Genomic DNA, 15,513 nt, shown 5'->3' on the forward strand with positions numbered 1-15,513 from the left:
TTTTTTTGCAAAATGGCTGTCTGAGTATTAAATTCTAAAAGGCAGACTCTCACAGATTCTGAAGTACCACTGTTGGAGAAGGTTGGTTGTTAATTGAAATACACTGTACTGCTATGCAAGCAGACAGGCTCCGAGGAAGCCCTGGCTTTATTTTCACACGCCGCCGTCTGTGTGCAGCCGCTTTATTTTCACTGAACGCTGTGAAAGGGGGCAGGCGATTTACGCAGGCTAGCCACACTGCAGTGCTGAATGGCTTAACACTGACTTGAGATTCCTGGATGCAAAACAAATGGAAAATTGACAATGAACACTAATCAATGCTTAAGGGTGTCACTAAGGAAATCTGTGACCTTGGGAGTTTGGCCAGCAGATGAGATTCTTCTGAGACCTCAGGACAAACAAGGTCAAAATCTGCTAGGTTCTAAAGCATAAAGTTGAAGATTGGAGCTGGGAGGGACAACGGGATCATTGCGTTCCTATGTGATTTGGAAAGATCTCCCATTATTAAGTAAGTAGCTAAGAGATCTAAAAGCTCCCTTAATTGGATGGGTTTTAGAATTGTTACGTACTCTGTGCTGTTTGTGTTTTGAATGCAACAGCTGACAGACAGGTCAGGAGTAAATGTGGTTGTGAGGCAGCCAGACAAGATTTTTTTAAGGACAACATCTGCAGAGATGGATGGATTTTCCCAGTAGGAAAATTAATTGATTTTTAAATAAGATTTGGAAACAGGTGCCACAAACTTTTTTAGTGTCTAAAACTGCCTAAAATGAAAGTCTTAAAATAAATGTCAAGTTAAAACTCCTATTTTCATGAATTAATGAGGACTCTGACTTCTGGGGCTTTATGTGTTTCTGTTTGTCTTCTTTATTGGGAATTACAAGAAATCTATTCCATTTGCCTAGTGTGTCAGGGGTTTCTGAAATATACTCTCAAGACTATGATTTACATTTGGCTTGGTTTTTGCCCCTTGTAAATACACATGTAAATACATAAAAAGAACACATGTTACAATCTGTTTTTGTTATTTTGGTTTTGTTGTTTGTTTGTTTAGAGTCATGAATATAAAGTATGACACTTGTTTCTTTATAATTATCAAACTTTTTGCCCTGTACTTTGAGTAAGGAGCCATAACAATATATAGTATATGTATGCTTTAATGACATTGGAAATTCATATACCTTGGTCTGGTGTATTAATTTTTTAGAATATTTTTTGGACATCATGTCAGTATTAAATTCAAGCATTTGTGTATGCATATAAATCAGATATCTATTATATATAATTATATCCATATATATCCATATATATATATATATATATATATATAACACTGTAAATTAAGAACATGTAAATAAAATGACATGTGCACAGTCACCCACTGCATGACTGCATTTCAGCCAGTGATAGATTGCATATATCATAGAGGTCTTGGCAGGTTAGGATGCCTGGTGATTTACACGTTTTAGTTTGTATAGGTACACCCTGTGACATTTGTACAGCTCCAGGATTGCTTGGGGATGCGTCCTAATATAGGATATCCATTGTTAAGTGGTGTGTGTGTGTGTGTGTGTGTGTGTGTGTGTCTTTCTTCAATCTTCTGGGAGTTTTTCTTTCTCTCTTTTAACCATTTTCTCTTTAGGATGACAGCTTTGTTAAGGGTTCCTCCCACTCTAACCTTGTCTTTTAGAAAGAACGGTAACATTATGTGGGCAGCAAAGAAAGTTATATACACGTGCCACCATCCTTCATTTCTAGTTTTTTGCCTTTCATAGTTGTTAATTTTATCTAGCTTTCTTTCCTCTCCTGTTCAACATTGGCTTGATATACCCAGAACCTGTGCTGTGAGCAATGAGTACAGCCTATGGGCTAGAAGCCCTATTTTTCTCTATAAGACTCAGTACATAAGCCTCTCATTTGACACTATCATTTATTTTTGGAACTTAATCTTCATTATTTTGTTTATACCTAACAGTAATTTTTTGATCTGGCTTATACCTTACAGGCAATTCCCATATTTATCCAAACTGCCTTGCTGATTTATTAAATGATATGAAAGGCTGTCAACAGAATAGCTGTTATTAATTCAAACATACAAAGCTCTAATGTGAACGTAGAAAACACTGACATTTGCATCCTTTGGAAGAAGGGCTTCGTGGCCATTCTGCTAAGTGTTTAGTTGGGGTTCAGGTGGCTTTCCATGCTCATAAGTTCCACATTTGTGGATTTCACAGCAGGATCAAAAGTCTTTGAGAGAGGTTACATCTGTATTGAACATACACAGTTCTCTGGTCATTCTTCAACAGTACAGTATAATAACTACCAACATTGTATTGTACTGCTACCTGCTAGATCAACTACATGTGATTTAAGGATGTAAGAAAATGGACACAGGTTATATTCAAGTTTCATCCCATTTAATATAGGGGACAAATTTCCATCAATATTGATACCCATAGGTGCTGTGGATACTAGGCAAATGTTGTACAGATTAAATGTACTTTGTTGGGAATTCTTAGGAGTAGAAGTGTTTGATATTCTTAAGTTTTTTAGGTTTTGGAACATGTTCATACATTTTTTTTTTCTGAATAAACACCTTAGTCTGAAATTCTGAAATGCTTCAAAATCTAGATTCAAAGTAAAGAGATGGGTAACATGAAAGTCAAACACATAGGATAGATGATGCTAAAATTTCAAGTTGCTTAAGTTGAGGAATATGGCCAGCACTCAAGTCAAAAGACCATGCACCAGGGTTAGAGAGATGGCTCAGCAGTTAAGAATGTGTACTGCTCTTCCAGAAGACCTGAGTTTGGTTCCCAACACCCAGGTCAGGCAGCTCAAAACCACCTGTATCTCCAGCTCCAGAAATCTGATAGTCTACTGGTCTTCTCCGGCATCTGCTCTCACGGGTGCACATAAGTACACACATGACGGTTGGTTTGTTTGTTTGTTTGTTTTAAAGAAGCCATTCATTATCAATACCTCTAATATGCCTTCTATTCACTATTGCCCACTTTGCTAGTAGACCCGTTTACTTGACTTTAGCACTACTGCCCATTTTTCCTATATCAGAATCTTATACAAATGAACTCACATACAATAGTTCTTCATCTCATTTACCTGTGCCACTTGTCCTTCATTTGTTAGACAGATCTCTGTGGTTCTAGTTCTATTCTTATTATTGTGGCTATATAGTAATCCATTGTGAGCTAAACCATGATTTTGCTAGTAGTTTGCTATTGATAAGCATGTGCACACCTTCCAGTTTGGATTACGGTAAACATTAGCTTTAATTAATTGTGATACATCAATGTTAGTTCTGTTGTATTTCTCATTTTTGTATTTTTTATTTGATATTTTATGTACTTAAATTTCAAATGTTGTCCCCTTTCCTGCTTTCCCCTCTGGAGTTCTCCTCTCCCATCCTCCTCCCCTGCTTCTGTGAGAGTGCTCCCCTTGCCACCCACCCACTCCCACCTCACCACCCTGGCATTGCCTTACACTGGGGAATTGAGCCTTCACAAGACCAAGGGCTTCTCCTCATATTGATGCCAGACAATGCCATCCTCTACTACATATGTGGCTGGAGCCACGGGTCCCTCCATGTGTACTATTTGATTGATGGTTTAGTCCCTGGGAGCTCTGGGGGTCTGGTTGGTTGATATTGTTGTTCTGCCTATGGGGTTGCAAACCCCCTCAGCTCCTTCAGTCTTTTCTCTATCTCCTCCTCCATTAGGGACCCCGTGTTCAGTCCAATGGTTGGCTATGAGTATCTGTCTCTGTATTTGTCAGGCTCTGGCAGAGCCTCTTGAGAGATAGTTGTAACAGGATCCTTTCATTAAGCACTTCTTGGCATCTGCAATAGTGTCTGGGTTTGGTGACTGTATATGGGATGGATCCCCAAGTGGGCTAGTCTCTAGATGGCCTTTCCTTCAGTTTCTGCTCCACACTTTGTCCTCATATTTCCTTTAGACAGGAGCCATTCTGGGTTAAGAATTTGGAGATGGGTGTGTGGCCCCATCCTCCAACTAGGAGCCTTGCCTCTCCTCTGGATATGGTCTCTTCAGGTTTTCCCTCCCCTTTGTTGGGCATTTCAGCTAATCTCATCCCTGTTGGGTCCTGGGAGCCTCTTGCTTTCCCAGCATCTGGGACTTGCTGGTAGCTACCCCAGTTCCCAATCCCCCAAAGTGTCAAATCAAAGGTTACAGTATATCTCTATTCATCTTCAGTGGGTACTGGTAAACAGCTTTCTGAAACATTCAGTCAGCACATATTCCAGCAGGACTCAACAGGAATGGGCTTGTTGTTTACACCAGAGCCAGTTTATAAGTGGAAGTATTCTCCGATGGCTTTCCTTTGCATTTCCAAAGTGACCAATAAAGTCCAGGCTTTGAGCATTTGGCTATCCTTTGTGGGGTACTTTTTGAAGTCTCTAGCTTCTTTTCTTTTAGATTATCTGTCTTCTAAAGCAATTTTGTGGGTAAAAGAACTGATAAAGAAAGTACCACCCAGTGATTATATATAACACCAGTGGAAGACAGTGACTATAAAGAAAATTCCTTAGACTGTGGCGTTAGACTTGGCACAATCTGGAACTTTGATGAGATCATTTACTTACAATGTCATACCAGAGACTTTTCTTCTCCTTTGAGCCTGATAATTGTCCTGTATAATCAGAATCTCTGTAGAGCACTGAATATTTGAAATATAATAAAACAATTTGTCAGTACCTGCACACCAACCACTATTTAGTTGGTTTTAAAAACCCTTGCAACCCTAAGGTAGGACCCAGGAGGCATAACTATGAGAGAGTAGCTGAGAAGGGAGTGGAGACAGTGGTGGGCGATGGTTCCTGACTTGGCTGCAGTGGTTATTAACAATAATCTCAAAAGGCCTTGCTAGAGGAGGGGGCGAACATCCATACATAATGAATCTCTGAGTAGATGATATTTTTGTTGGGCTCTATTAATTTCTGTTTTAATTTTTGGAGTATTTAGCTGAGATCTTGTGTTACTTTGGTAGGACTTAGTCACTCAGAGCGTCATCTGCGATTAATGCACTTGCCTCACACATAGTCTTTTAGAGTTAACAGTTTTTGCCTGCTGTTTCATGTCAGATTTGAGAACGGATAATGAAAATGTGAAATATTCTCACACGTGTAGCTGTATTCAACTGTAAAGGAAAGTAAAGTTTGCAGGAAATAGCTCTGGAAGGCATGATGCTGCATGAGATGACGCAGACTCAGGACAAAACTTGCATGCTCTCCCACAAGCCACTCCTAACTTTTCATGTTTGTATAAAAATATAAGAATATGTAAGAATAATGCTGTGTGAGAGTGAGTATAGACTATAGAACTGAGGAGGAGACCAAGAGAGAAGAAAGAGAGAGGTTTGAGGTTGGTGGGGATGCCTAAGACAAGAAACAAAGGTTAATCAGGAACCAAGAAATGGAAGGAAGGGAAAGCAATGGGGGAGAAAAGAAGCTGCAGCAAAGCCAGCGGTGTTTGGAAGGTTCTTTGTATGCTAATAAGAAGTTATAAGATAACTTCAAAGGTAGGCAAGATGAAGAATTACCTCCTCAGAGGAGAGAAAGCAACATGGTGAGCTGTATGGCTAAAGGGCTTGGAATCTGACAGTCAGCTGAGCTGAGATTCAAAGTGAGATGACTCCTTTTCTATGTGCGGTGTTTTGTTCATCTTGCTCGGAAGGTGTCCCTATGTTTAAAAAATTGGATTATCATTAAATTTAATTAACATGAAATTTTTATAATGCGTTGGAGCATAAAAATCAATGGTAATTGAACTTGAGAAAGGCTGCTTAGCGGGATTGCAGGTCACGTCCACATTGGAATTTTTCACTCAAGACTCATGTTTTTCTCCAAATGGGATGAATCTAGGGAAATCCTAGGTATTCTTAAGTATAGTATATGACTTTTAAGACCCACCTTTTAAATCAGGTTTAGGGCCATCAAGATGGCTGGACAAGTAAAGGCTCATACCACCAAGCTGTATGACCTCAGCTCAGTACACAGAACCCATGCGGTGGAAGGGGAGAACCAATTCTACAGGTTGTTCTCTGGCCTCCATACAAGCACAGAGACACACATACCCAAAGTTATAACACATTATATATTGTTACATATATTACATAATATATATAATATATATATATATTACTATATATATATGTGCATATATATAGTGTAATAAAAATTTAAGTCACATTTATATATTAGAGATTGCTGACTTTCCAGATTTGAGACATGAGTTGTAATAGCTTTAAACTCTGTCTCTATTAAAATCTTCCATATTTACCCTTCAAATTTTAATTTTTTAATATTACACTTATTTATTTGCTTGTGGCAGGGGAAATACACATACAAGGACACTCATATGAATGTCAGTAGACAACTTTCAGAAATTGGTTCTTTCCTTCCACCATGTGGGCCCTGAGAATAACTCATCTTGTCTGGATTAGCAGTAGGCACCTTTACCCATTGAGCCATTCTGGCACTTCAGTTTTTAAAGTTAGCACAGTGTCCTACTTTTCTATTTGCAAACTCATACCCATCTTTCTTGGCCATGAGATGGTCCTTAAGAAAGTCTTTGCCTACCTGGGAGCAACGTGCCTCAGCCTCAGAAGTACCAAACCCGAGCACTTACATGTTATGCATACAAGTAGCTCTGAAGGATTTAATTTTTCAGAGCTTTGAATTTTACTTTATTAGCTTCTCTCTACCAATGTTCTATTACTAAAGAAAGAGATAGGTGGACATTTCATAACCATTTCATTTCATAAATATTAAGGGACTCAAATGGGGAAATGAAATTCATCAACAGCTAGCCACTTGAAGATGACAGGACAAGCTTGCTGGAGAATTTTCTGGAAACTGGTCCTTCCAGTTGCTTTATCTCCTCCCCAGCACGCCCTGGGTCACTATGCACTTCTTTTCCTTGGAGAGGCAGGCCCATACATGAATGACAACTGACTCTAGAGCAGGGTTCTAGGTCTTTTACACTGAAAAGGTTCTGGGTGGTTTGTTCCATCACTGTGGGACACAGAGTCCTTTACATGCAATAGGGACTTCTGAGAGAGTGGTACCTAATAGTTTCCTGTAATTACTATGCACGTTGGAGAATTATGCAAAGAATTGCTCATCTTCATTCCAGTGCAAACTGTTTTTTTTTTTTCCTAGCCATCTGTGCAAGAAATACTTTCACCTGTGCTGAATAAAGTTTGGGAAGTGTGTCTACTACTGTAAGGGGTGGGGGAGCTTGGTAAAGTTCATAGACTGGTGCAGAACACTCTGAGTCATTTTTATCTATATATCCATGAAGCAATTACCATGTTCATAATCTTCCCTCTGAGTGTCTCTGTTAACATTAAGATGAAGAAGACCTCTAATCTCTGTCCTCTACACATGTAGTAGAGACATAGGTGTTTATGTGTGTTTAGTTTAACAGAATCTGACGGTTGGCGAGGCTAAGAGCATCTCCTGCAGTGGAGAATATCACAGTGGATCTAAAGGTCTTACAGAAGCTAGAGTTGACTGCAGTGGAGAATATCACAGTGGATCTAAAGGTCTTACAGAAGCTAGAGTTGACTTGTAGGCATTCCAGATGCACTTTCTCTGCACCTTGTTCATTGCTGTGTCCTGTAGCCCAGCAAAGGACTCAGTCCTGGACACAGTCTCAGTAGAATTAAAGAATAAATATAAAACTAATGCCAGGGATACTAGCAAATTCTTATTTTTCTACTGCCATCCTCTGTTCTTGTATATCCATTTAATATAAAATGTTCACTTTATCCCTGTACAGAACTCATCAGAGACTTACATGTGTAAACACACAAGAGTTTTGTTGCAGTATCCAGTTCTTGTGAAGATGTATGAGGTATAAAACATTTGTTTCTGAAGTTTTAAACTGTCTTATCAGTTTATTCTATTGATCTCTTTTCCCTTCCACTTATGGAATATTTCATTTAAAGAATTAAATGAAAAGAACCAGGTTCCTCCCAAATTATAAAAAGCCCTTCAAGTATAGACAAGATCTCACTTCTGATTGATAAAAGCAAACTAAAAATCAAACTAACTTTATTTTAAAATTGTTCATAAGGTAGGAAAATATGTTCTTTAAAAAACACTTTGAATTATCATTAGTCATAACCATTTAAAGAATAAAAGCGTGAAGACTGGAGAGATTGCTCAGTATGTAAGGGCACTTGCTATGCGACTGTGATGACCTGAGTTTAAAGCCCCAGTAACCACACAAAACTACACATGGCTACAGATTCCTGGACCCACAACATTGAGGAAAAGGATAGAAACAGAAGGATCCCAAGAGATTGCTGGTCAGCCATCCCTGAAACATCAGTCTTCCAGTTTAGTGAGAGACCTTGTTTCAAGGCCACAAGGTGGAGGGCAATGGAAGAAGATACTCAGTCCTCTTCTGACCTCTGCATGTGCACTCTTGGGTGTGTGCCTTCACCCACTCACAGACAAACCCCATTCACACACCACACACAAATATCTTGATAAATGCACCACTGAGTTTCTTATATGAACCCTTGAAGCAAAGATTTAATAGCTACATGAATTAAAAAGCATCTCTGTCATCGTTATCATGAATACAGCCACTGGCTCCATTTTTTAGGAGCTGTGACATTCATCACCAGCCCCCTTCCTTCCAAGTCCCAGCTCAGGCAGGTAGCTGCCTTTTGTGGGGATTTGCAGCCTCAGTCACAGGGTGACCTTTCTGATGAATAGAACTGCTTCCCAGGACTCCTGTGTTCCGTGTCTTTTCTTGCTATGCCATTGAGAGAGCAGCCACGTCTCCTCTGTGAGCCACCAGAAAGAGCATCCTTCTGTGGTGACTGTCCCTTGTTCTTCCTGGCACTTTTGTGATAGGTATGTGGCCCTTTTCCTCCCCAGGGACAAAGGAATAAAGGACTTATGTAATCTCAGACTTCTAAACAACTAGCCCCAGTAAAAGAGAAGGGCAGAGCGGCTCGCGCCGGCTCCCAAAGTGCATTGCTTTGCTTGCCCTCTCCCTCCTTTGTTTCTTTCCCCTTCCCTTTTTATCTGTCTTTCTTCCCTCCCTCCCTTTTTCTTTTTCTCTCTCTTCCTTTTTCCCTTTAGTAGTAGTGTCACAGCAAGTCCATAAAACTTCACCTAAATCCCCACATCGTTCCCTGTGGTCCATTCATTATCCATTTTTTTTTTCTCACCACAAAGGGAGTAAGACATGTTTATTCTGAAGCCAACACGAGTGATCATGGCCCAGGAACACAAATTTAGGTTTTGATAAGTGAACAGGTTTTATAGTAATAGAACAAAAAAGTCATAAATCAAGGCATTTTTCAAGTACATTGGTGTACACCGGGAAAGTGGACTATGGCAAAATCATAAATAATAAAAGAAACAAACAAACAAAAAACATTATTGGTTATGTGACTCTCAAAACAAGAAACAAGTGTTCTGCTTGCCTGTCATGATTCATACTTTTTACATCAGGACATTTTGTGTAGATGGAACTTAGCACTGTTCAGTAGTTTCTAATATTCCTTAATTCACATTATGTAGCCACTGTTTATATAAATTTGTCTTTGGTCATCTTCATGAGCACATGATGCTGCCATTTAAATTCTACAAAACATTAATGGTCATTCCAGGCAGAAGCATGAATATTTATAGTGAATAAATAATAACAAAATATTGTACATCTTTGTGTGACCTAGAATTTGAGAGACCCAAACAGTAATTGCCTCACTACCCATAATTCATTTTTTTCAATTTATAAACATATCATGCTGTTTGGATGATCTCTGTTATCCAAAAGAAAAATCAATTCAAACTTTAAAATGACTAAGGCCTTCCTCCATAGAGATTTTCTATTATGTGAACCAGGCAAGCTGGCATTCCAACAGAAACTAAATGGGCCCTTAAATATCGGTTTCTGTGGTACATGGAACAATATATCATTATCCATTTTTAATCCCCCCTTCCTCCTTGATGACAATAGACAAGAAACAAAGTGACTGTTGTTCTCAGGAATGGATCTCAATCTCTTCCTACAAAGGTGAGTGGTGTACAGTCTGAATAAGTATGCAGACTGAAAAGTGTCCTCATTAAAGAACACACAATAGGTTGGCTGGAGAAAGGGGCATCTCATAAAGAATACTAAGACTGGGTAGAGATATAATGGTAGAATGGTAACCATGTATCAGGCCCTTGCCAGAGTTCAATCTGCAGCCTCAAAAAAGTCCTCCTCTTCATCATCACTACTACCCCTAACACCACCACCACCATCACCACCACCACCATCATCATGCAGCCAAATGATATGGTATCCTCTTCAAGTGATCTTCTACAAGTTGCATGCTTCTGTATTTATAGCAGCCTTCTAGAGCATTACAAAGGCTGGATATTATAGGGTTTCCTGGTGAGTGATAGAAATAACCCTTTCTTCTATTTAAATAACATAAAATCCACTGGTAGCTTGTAGGAATGTTTTTAGTAAATTCCTCATCACTAACATTGAAAATCCTATAGATTCTTGTCAGTAAGTAAATAAGTGAACTGCAGTTCTACAAAATGTCAGGGGTGTGGCGCCTATTCATTTGTTTTAAATAATTTGTGTGTGTGGTGTGTGTGTGTGAATGTGTGTGTGTGTGTGTGTGAATGTGTGTGTTTGTGTGTGTGTGAGTGTGTGTATGTGTGTGTGTGAATGTGTGTGTGTGTGTATGTGTGTGAATGTGGTGTGTGCACATATTCACATACCTATGGAGGAGACAACATTAGTTGTCATTCCTCAGGAACTTTCTACCTACTTTAATCTTCATTAGACTGGAGCCCACTGAGTAGAGCAGGCTGGCTGGCCAGCAAGCACCAGGTACCTTGCTTGCGCCTATCTCTGCCTCCTCAGCTCTGAGAAAGCAAGCATATCACATCCATCCAGCTTCCTCTCACAGGGTCTCTAAGGATCAAAGTCAGGTCCTCCTGCTTATGAAGCAAGTGCTTTTACTGACTTAGCATCTTCCCAGCCCTGACTGAGGTATTGTGATGTACACTATTATTTGAGGTCCATTAGCCAATGGGAGAACTGAGACAATGACAAGAAGTCTAGAAGTTGGGTTGAGACTCTAAGCATCTGAAGGCAGAAACTATGGCTGGGTTTCTGGAGTTTTTCCTCTGTGGGCAGTCATCTTACTTCAGGCCAATTTGTGTACAGTTATTCAAAGTTCGGATTTCTGGGAAAAGGAAAAGAGATCAGAGTGGCCCAGATCTATCTTCTCTGGCCTAAGAGGAAGAGTCACTTGAGTGACACCCCCACCAGTCCTGCATACAGTGGAGGACAATGGTCTATAAAAGGAAACCCAAGTGTTCTTTGTGTAAAGGGAGAAGCACCATCTGTGTGAATGCACACTACAGAGATTAGTCACGTAGAAATAGAATGCAACCACCTCTTGCTTTTAAGGCAAACTGATTTTCTGTGTGGATTAGTTACTTTTAAGATTGCTGGGATAAAATATACTGACAAAAATAACTCCGGGAAGGAAGAGTGTGGCTCTAAATTCAAGGTGCAAGCCATCGTGGTGGTGTACCCAAAGCAATGGGAGCAAGCTTGAAGCAGCTGGTCACTTCACAATCGGACTCAGAAAGCAGGGAGTGCAAAAGACCAGCCTCAACTTGGGGAGGGGCTCCTCAGGGGCTTGAGAGGGGTGTGTGGGAGCAGCAAAACAAATGACTAGAAGTCAAATCATGGGTTCCAGGTGATGGCCTATGTTCTGCTCAAGACAGCTTTCCAGATTGATTTCTCCGTTCTGTTCTCTCTTGAAATAGCTCTTGGAATAGCTCATCTCTTGCAGATCAGAAGCCCAGTTTTTATTTTATATATCAATTCAGTATTTACCCCATGTTTCCTTTTGATTATGCCATGAATCGGTATCTCATGAATCAGTATCCCATGACCCCAACCCCTTGATTTTTAGAAAGAAACAGCAAATACAAACACAGGCATGAATATAGCTGGATGGGACCCTGCTCTGAAATTACCATTCTGATCATGCCTGGACCTAAATTAGCTCTGTCTCAGGTTGACCCTGAACTCAGGAACCCACCTGCCTTTGTAGGCATAAAAATAAGCTGGGTGGAAGCTTGCCTTCAGATCACCACTCCTTAAATCTCTTTATCTTCTTCCTTAATGTCTTTCTGACAAACTGGTTCATAATACAGCTGCCTCTGCTCCTTCAGATCTGTGAAGCTTCTTACACAATTCATATTGCATCCTTATATTTTGCATAGTTGAGAAATTATCTATTTTTTTAACTCATGTTTTCACCGTTCTTTCCCACAGCCTTAAGGGTTGTCCTTTAGGTCACAGCGTTCTACCGTTTTGCTGAGAAATAGAAATTTCCTAGCTTTCTAGACTTGTGCTGTCTCTGATTATTTTAGAGTCATTAACCTTGGCAGAAAGGACATTCTCAAAGGAGGAACATGAAAATATGTACACTATTATACAAATAAGCCTTTCACCCATAGCAACTGTTGATACTCATGGAGGCCCTGCTGGCTCTAACCCAGGGGCAGGATCCATGTCATACTGTCTCTTACACATGACTAAGCAGGACTTAACAAGAGCAAAGAGAGATAAATGCCTACATTCAGCCCCTTTCCTCCTTTTTTCCCAATCTTAGATCCCAGCCTAGGTAGTGGTGCCACCCAGAGTGGGCAGGACCTCCTATCTCAATTAATTTTCACAATAATCTTGACAGGTATTCCCAGATGCCTGTCTTCCAGGTGATTCTAGATCTTAGGAAGTTGATAGTTGAGATTAAGCAACACACTGTGGTCAGGGTTTAGATGTGAAGCTTTCACAGAGTCCTCAATGGCAACGATGATAGGTCTGTATTCTCTGTTACTTAAATGAGCATCGAGAAATGGAGTTTGTGAAGAAGAGTTCAAAACTGCCTGTACAGTGAGATTTATACCTGATAAATACAGAGTAAAGACTCAAGAAACATTTTAATTGAATTTATTAATTTATGATGACAGTGAAGTGTTCATTCACATATTCTGATGGTGTATATATCAGATTAAATTACAAAGTTGAGTAGTATTTAAACTTTATAGAATTAGCCCAGAAACACATAAAAAGGAATATTGATAAGAGGGTAAACTCCAGCAATTCCCTAATTACTTTCCAGATCCAAACTTTTGTTACTGGTCCATATATACAAGTCTGATTGCAGGGACCATGGAACGAGTGGACACAGATAGGAAAAGCCCAGGATAAACATTGAAACTCTAATAGCTCTTTTCTAAAATGTCCTATTAACCTTCAACTGTAAAGAGATAACAGATGATGAAAAACCAATGGGATGTCTTTTGTAGGTGCCAATAGGCAGACAAAGCTGATGGTGACTTTCAATAGATCAACATTAATTTTGTCTCAAATTAATTGACTTTCACAATTTTTAAAAATTTTGTTTGTACTATGTTCATGTGAAATATGGATGTGTACTGTTTATGTGTGAGTGTGCGTGCATGTGTGTGGAGGTCAGAGGTCTGGGTCCAATGTCTCCCTCTATTGTTCTCCACCTTGTTTTTGTGGAGGTCAGCGGTCTGGGTCCAATGTCTCCCTCTATTGTTCTCCACCTTGTTTTTGTGGAGGTCAGAGGTCTGGGTCCAATGTCTCCCTCTGTTGTTCTCCACCTTGCTTTTGTTTGTCTTTGCCTTTACTGTATTTATTTTGTGAGAGGAATGCATCCCACAGTGTGTATATGGAGGTTATAGGACAACTCAGAGTAGTTAGTTCTCAGACTGAACTCTGGTTGTCATGCTTGGCAGTAGTAACCTTTACCAGGTAAATAGTAACCTCATAATTCCCACTTATTATTATTATTATTTGTTGCTGTTGTAGTAGTTGTTGTTGTTGTAGATAGGATCTTACTATACAGCACTTACTAACCTTAAACTCATAGAAATTGGCCTGCCTCTGCCTCCCAATTATTAGGATCAAAAATATAGCATGTCCAGTTTCCACCTTATTTTTTGGTACAGGGTTCACACTGGACCTGGGGCTCACCAACATGGCAAGACTACCTGTCTCTCAAGCTCTAGAAATAGTTCTTCCTGTCTCTAACTCCCCAGAATTAGAATTATAGATGCATAGCTCTGTGCTCAGTTTCTATGTGGGCATTATGGCTCAAACTCAAGTCCTTGTGCTTATATAATGAACACTTTATACAGAGCTTAATACTTACCTAGTTACTTTGATGACAATAAATTTCAGTCTTAGAAAAAGAAAGAAACCAAGCAGGTAAAATAGAAAGGAATAAGAATGTTTTCATGTTTTCAGTTTATCCAACGGCACCTCTCAGCACCCATGTTACTCTAAGAGTTACTGAAAATTGATTAAATAATGAGTTTAAATTATTACATTTCTTTAGTTGGGGGAGGAGGAGCATGTATGTGCCATGCCGGGTGTGTGGGATCTGAGGACAACTTGTTGGGGTTGGTTCTATTTTTTACCATATGGATCCCAGGGATCAAACTCAGGTATTCAGACTTATAGCAAGCACCCCAACTCACTGAGCCGTCTTGCAGGCCCTTCAATAGTTAATTAATAACATTAAAAAAATCCATCCACAACTAGCTTTTTTATTCCTGCAGATCAGATCTGATAAAGCAACAATACAAATTAAAAACCTAGACAGTATCATACTATGTTGACTCTAAGCACTGTGGAATTTTGTTTGTCTTCAGACAGCTAAACACAAGGTCAGTACTTTCCAGTGTTTTGACTTTCCTTCAGAGTCACAAATATACTGAACAAGAAACTCGTGTTTTGTGCCTGTGATACAATATATACCTCTACCTTACCTAAAGTCATATAGTTTTTTTTTCTTTTACAAACTCTTGATCATTCTCTGCAAAGCAATCAATCTAATAAGATCTCCATCTCTGATTATAATCTGCTCATTATCATTTGAAAATATCAGAATTTTCATTTCTGTGCCCAAACAGTAGTCATTTTGAGATGCGTTTATAGCTTACGGGACAAAGCTGTCCCTGCTGGAGAGAACATCTGTCATATTTCTCTTTTTCTCCCCTTGTAAGATTTATTACACCTCTTCCCTGTCAGACTTAACTGTGTCCCAGTGATAAGCAGTACAAGCAGATCAAAGAATACACTTGTGAAAGATGCTGATTTGCGTTCCATTTGACTGCTTCTCATGCAAATGAGATGCCATGCTTCCTTTCTCCTCCTCCTCCTCCTCCTCCTCCTTCTCCTCCTTCTCCTCCTCCTCCTTCTCCTGCTCCTCCTCCTGCTCCTCCTCCTCCTGCTCCTCCTCCTCCTATTCCTCCTCCTCCTCCTCTTCCTCCTCCTCCTATTCCTCTTCCTCCTATTTCTTCTCCTCCTCCTCTTCCTCCTCTTCCTCCTATTCCTCCTCCTCCTCCTATTCCTCCTATTCCTCCTCCTCCTCCTCCTCTTCCTCCTCTTCCTCCTATTC

General features: G+C 39.7%; 1 protein-coding gene across 6 annotated transcripts in view; it reads left to right on the forward strand.

Moving 5' to 3' along the window:
- The window catches only part of Cacnb2 (calcium voltage-gated channel auxiliary subunit beta 2), a 376,672-nt gene that overhangs the window by 128,862 nt on the left and 232,297 nt on the right, over positions 1-15,513 (forward strand). The gene's annotated exons all lie outside the window — the stretch shown is intronic.

The sequence above is a fragment of the Mastomys coucha genome, unplaced genomic scaffold (genome assembly GCF_008632895.1).
Source record: "Mastomys coucha isolate ucsf_1 unplaced genomic scaffold, UCSF_Mcou_1 pScaffold15, whole genome shotgun sequence".
Lineage (NCBI taxonomy): Eukaryota > Metazoa > Chordata > Mammalia > Rodentia > Muridae > Mastomys > Mastomys coucha.